Raw genomic sequence first — 6,000 nt, forward strand, 5'->3', positions numbered from 1 at the left:
GTCCATCTAGTACATACAGGCGGGCCAGCCAATAAAAATTCAACTCGTACCGCAGAGTGATCAGTGAGATGACTTGGCTGGTGGGTGACCTTTACCATTCTATTTTGAAACCTAGCGTCTATCAGAAAAAAATCAGTCCTGGAAGCGTGTCCATATTTTTTGTTTCGAAAAGTAAACTTGCCCTACTTTAGTTTGCCAGGGATCTATCAAACCCATATTCTTCATTATATCATGTAGGCGATTTCTCATTTTGGATGTATTAACTGTTGGTCTAGAGGTGGATCTGTCCAGGGCAGGGTTTAGTAGGACATTAAGCCCACCCCCTATTATTATCAGATTTCTGGTCTCTGCCAGATGATTATAAAGTTCCATAAGCGGACCTAGGTCATCTGTGTTAGGGCCATAGTACGACACCAAGGTGTGCCCGACTCCGTGTAGTCTAATATTAAACAATCAACCACCTACCCCTAGGGTCTGCCTTTACATCCACCAGGTGACCTTGAACTGAATTCTTTACAATAATTGCCACCTCTTTCACATTACAGGTTTGATTTGAACAGGCAAACTGACTAATCCATCTTTGCCCCTTAAGAACATTCCTCTACTCCTCCTGTCTTAAATGTGTTTTTCTTGTAAAACAAAAATATGATTATCTGAAAAGCCTCAGAAATTTTAAAATGTTACTTCTCCTGCTGCCTACCCTGAGGCTGTTTACACTCCAAGAGGGAATCTTTAGTTTAAGATCAATCCCAGGCCCCGTCATCCTGTTCCTATTCCTGGTGGTTGGTTCCTGTCCAAAAGAAAATTATAATAAAAAATGAGGACTCTTTTTCATGATTTCTTTCCTAAATGCTCCTCACCCTGTGAAAACGTAACCAGTTCATATTATTTTGTTATCCTCTTCCCCCTAAATTACCTCCCCACAACTCTCCTTGTGGAACCCTCCCTTTAACCAAACTGGGTATTCCATGCCCCGCCTGTTTGAAGCAAATTAGCTTTCCACTTCTATCCACGCAATTAATGCTGCAACCTCTTGAGGATCTCTTATTTTATGCATTTTATTTCTCCACATTACTTTCAAGTTAGCGGGAAACTTCAATTGAGGGGTGGTACCTAGTGATTTAAGTTCTTGCATAAACTTCCCCAATTTCCACTGTCGATCTTGGGTTGCCTGGAGATATCCGATCTTATGGAAAAGGACAAATCCTCATACTTGAAGCCTTTAAGTTTACGAGATGCTTAAGTATCTGCTCTTTTACTGAATATGAGCCAAAATTAACCAGGATCTTTCTAGGTATATCTCTATTGGGGTTTCTCCTAAAGGGGTCATGATGAACTCTCTGTATTTCTAGATCCAGATTGATATGTGCTACCAGAAGGATATGTTTTTTTAATGAGGGTTATAACAAACTCTTTGATTTTATCACCTTTCGCTCCTTCTGGGATATTCAAGAATCTTAAGTTATTCCGCCTGCAGTTATTTTCCAGGGATTCCAGTTTCTCTTGCAGTTCTGTCTCACTTTGCTTTAGTGCCTGAACTTAATTTCTATTAGTTTCCACCTCTACCTGTAATATTCCCAAAGAGGCCTCCATAGCCCCCAATCTTTCCGTTCGGCAAGTGATTTTTATGTCAAGACTGTCACAGACCCCTGGATTTTAGATTGATTAGATTACAACTTGTCTCTCATCTCTTCTAATAATGAACATAGTATAGCGTTGGTATAACTTGTAGTGCACTGTACATTATCTGTCTCTTGTGTTAATACAGAGACCGGCCCCAATACCGCCTCTGGAATAGAAGGGCTCTGAGATTGGTTAAAATATACTGAGTCTGTTCCTGCCAGAGTAGATTCCATATTTAATGTAGGGGTTGACATGTTCTGTTGATTAGATTGCCTAAGATGTTCTTGACTCTTCAGTATCTTAAAAAAAGATCTGAGCGAGGGAGTTATTTTTGCTTTTCCAGTATGTAGTCTTAGCATAGCCTCTGCTTCCTCTCTGTCCTTTATTGGACAGTTTGCTTACTTTGATTAGGGACCCCTCCCTTGTGCTGCAATAACGGCAGATTTGACGTCTTACCTTTAGTAATCCACCTACCTCTTATTCCAGGATCAGATAGTGGTTGACCTGAGGAAGTTACTAGACCCAGATTATCCACAGCATATTTGGTTGACAGTGATTTCCCTGTCCTCTATCGTTGCTGTCTTGCCCTGTATCCAGGCCCCGGTGAGCGTCTGGGGGTCATACAGATATGCTTGAGAGAAGCCTGTGTGCCCTGCATGCTCAATGCAGGCTGTCCAGAACAGCTGAAGAAACAACTAGCAAACAACATTTCCTGGAACCGCAGGGAGCTTGTGCAGACTCTGGCCAAGCTGCCTGGGAATCCTAACCTAGTTGCAGCGCTCCGTCCGGGACAAACCCGCCAGGCTGCCAGAGACCACGGCAGCAGGCGCAGCAGGATCTCTGTTTTCACGGAGGAATGCTCCACTGATACCAGCGTCAGTAAGCCCATCCACACAGTTCCGAACTGTTGCCTCCGAGGAGCCGGATGACTCCACGGGGGTAAGCTCCTCGAGCCGTCCGTCCAACTTCTTGTGGCTCCAAAGGCGGAGGACTCACGTCCGGCATGCTTAGCAAGCCGCCATGTTCCCTGTCTCCAATACGGTAAGTATTCTTGTTAGGTCCAGGAAAAGGTGTCAGTAATTTGAACCTCAGCTCAACCCCAGATAGGTATGGCACAGAGCAGACAGACTTAATGTAAGAAAATGTGTAAATCATTTAGAAGTACCAAAACAGCTAAAAAGTTGAAAACACAGCATGATAACAATCCCACTACAATTCATAATAATAGAGAACAATTTAATGAGCAAAATATCTACAAAACAACAGACGTCACATTAGGGGAATCATAGTTATGAATTTTTTAAGTTTTAAATAAAAATAGCTCCAAAAACCATTAAGCACTAACCACAACATCTAGTTGTGATTGACCGGTACATAGGTGCGGTTTAGGGACGACCACAATGGAGTGTGCATGGGTTACAGAAACCTGGTTCAACTTTGTTGGAAGATTTACCTTTGACTTTGTTTCTGAAGTGAAATCTTCAGCGGGGAAAGGCTGCGGCCCAGAAAGGCTCCATGCTGCCACATAACCATCACTGCTGGTGAAGCTGTTGACTTTTGGCAGAAAAGTTAAACTTCATGCCTAAGGAAGATCCCTCGGCAGCCACATACTTTTAATGCCATCACCCTGTAAAGATAGGGCCTAAATTACAAGAAACTGGTGCATCGTAGTCGATGTGCCAGTTTCTTGCGATGCCCTGCGCCCCCCTAACAATGACATGGGAGCGCTTTATTCACAGTACAGTGCTCCATGGTGCACAGTGTCCACAGCTGCACATGAAATTCTGAATAGTAGCATTGCTGGACTAGCATCAAAATGTTGACGCTAGTCCAGCAATGCTAGGGGCGGTCCCATTGAAAACAGCACAGTCTCACTTTAATGCCTGCCCTGAGCAGGCTTTAAGAAAATGACACTGTGACAACACAGAATGGCACAATGCAATCTTGTAGATTTCTGTGTGCCATTTCTGCGGCCGTTTTTGTGGGGGAACGCCTACATTGCACACATTACACCTGGCGCAGGTATAATGTGGTGCAAGGCTTTACAAACTGGCACAATGTTACCATTAGTCCAGTTTGTGAAAGCGGCATTGTGTGGGGAACTATTTGCTCCACCGTACCATAAAAAGAAATGAAGATTCAGCGACCCAAGGGGCTTGTAAATGAGCCCCCTAGTTCCTTTATTGAACTTGAGTTTCTCCAGCAGGCTAAGGATGCAGGCTTCAGCTGAATAGGGTTCAATGTGGTCAGATACCCTATCCACAATGTCCCGTGGGAATGGATCTGCTGCTGAAATAAGCACTGAGTGTAAGCAAGATTAATCTTTGGCTCAGTGCAATGCAGCTTCATCAGAATGACTTGGCAGGTTTGTCACGGTCTTCCATAGGTCTTGGGAGTCAAACAGTTTCTAAGTCCCTGGTTTTTCAGGATGTTAGAAGGAGTATTCTTTGACACATCCAAAGATCCCAGTTCTTCGGGAACAGCACTTGGAGGCCAAGACTCACTCCTGCAAAAGCCGCCCGCACAGGTCTAGTTTGAACTGGTCAGGTGGGCTCTTCAGAAAAAAAGGAACTTCTTTCAGCTTGTTGTATCCCTGAAGCTTAATAGAAGGTTATCTTACTGACAGTAAGGTCGCTCCCCGCTCCGCCATCCACGCCACCTCCCCTTGGTATTTTTTTTTCACCCTCACCGCCGCTGCGTCCCCTGCGGCCCCTCCCTCCTCCCCCCTCTTCCTCACTGTCTTTTCTTTGACTTTTTACCCGCCGCTGCGTCCCCTGCTTCCCCTGCAGCCCCTCCCGCCTCCCCCCTCCTCCTCACCATCTTTTCTTTGACTCTTTACCCACCACTGTGTCCCCTGCCGGCCCTCCCACCTCCCCCTCCTCCTCACAGTCTTTTCTTTGACTCTTTACCCGCCGCTGCGTCCCCTGTGGCCCCTCCCACCTCCCCGTCCTACTCACCGTCTTTTCTTTAACTTTTTACCCGCCGCCACATCCCCGGCAGCCCCTCCCGCCTCCCCCCTCCTCCTCACTGTCTTTTCTTTAACTTTTTACCCACTGCTGCGTCCCCTGCAGCCCCTCCCGCCTCCCCCCTCCTCCTCACCGTCTTTTCTTTAACTTTTTACCCGCTGCTGCGTCCCCTGTGGCCCCTCCCGCCTCCCCCCTCCTCCTCACCGTCTTTTCCTTCTCCATTTTCCCGCCGCTGCCTTCCCCTGCGGCCCCTCCCGCCTCCTCCCTCCTCCTCACCGTCTTTTCTTTGACTCTTTACCCGCTGCTGCGTCCCCTGTAGCCCCTCCCACCTCCCCCCTCCTCCTCACCATCTTTTCTTTAACTTTTTACCCGCCGCCACGTCCCCTGCGGCCCCTCCCACCTCCCCCCTCCTCCTCACCGTCTTTTCTTTAACTTTTTACACGCCGCTGCGTCCCCTGCGGCCCCTCCTGCCTCCCCCCTCCTCCTCACCGTCTTTTCTTTAACTTTTTACCCGCCGCTGCGTCCCCTGCGGCCCCTCCCACCTTGCCCCTCCTCCTCACCGTCTTTTCCTTCTCCATTTTCCCGCTGCTGCCTTCCCCTGCGGCCCCTCCCGCCTCCTCCCTCCTCCTCACTGGCTTTTCCTTGAGCCATTTTTCCCGCCGCTGCCTTCCCCTGCGGCCCCACCCCCCCAGTCTTCCCATTTGACCAGCTCCCTCCTCCCACCCTTCCCTCCTTTTATGGCAGCCGAAGGCACGCCAAAGGCAAGCCCGTCTGCGTCCGTCCGCGCCAAGACCGCGCCTAGCGTCAGTCCCCCTGGCCCTCTCAGACACACTTATTCCCCCCTCACCCTCCACTCTCTCAACCCAGACCCACGCTCCAAGTGCCCCCTTCTAGCCCCACACACACTCATGGCCCCTTCACCTGCCACACCTGTCACTTCTCCTGCTCCTCATCCCTCACACCACACACCAACCATAGCGACACCACCTTCAACAAACACAACACCCCCAACACAATACTCACCCGCTTTGCCCCCACCCCCACCAACCAACCTCGCCGCACACCAGCCCACAACCAGAACACACCACGCAACAACACCCTCATGCACCACACCAACACCACCCACCACAACCACCTCAACTGCCTGCTCTTCAACACCCGCTCCCTTCACAAACATGCCATAGAACTCTGGGACCTCATCACATCACACTCACCTGACATCGCCTTCCTCACGGGACCTGGACCAACCCCTCCTTGGAACCCGACATAGCCATCGCCACCCCCAAGGGATAAAAACTCCAACGCAAAGACCACCTCAACAGGCCAGGTGGTGGCATCGCCATCCTACACAGGGACACCATCAAAGTCACCACCAGCTCCCAAGACACTATCAACAACACAGAACACATGC

This window comes from Pleurodeles waltl, chromosome 5 (assembly GCF_031143425.1).
Source record: "Pleurodeles waltl isolate 20211129_DDA chromosome 5, aPleWal1.hap1.20221129, whole genome shotgun sequence".
In the NCBI taxonomy this organism is placed as follows: Eukaryota; Metazoa; Chordata; class Amphibia; order Caudata; family Salamandridae; genus Pleurodeles; species Pleurodeles waltl.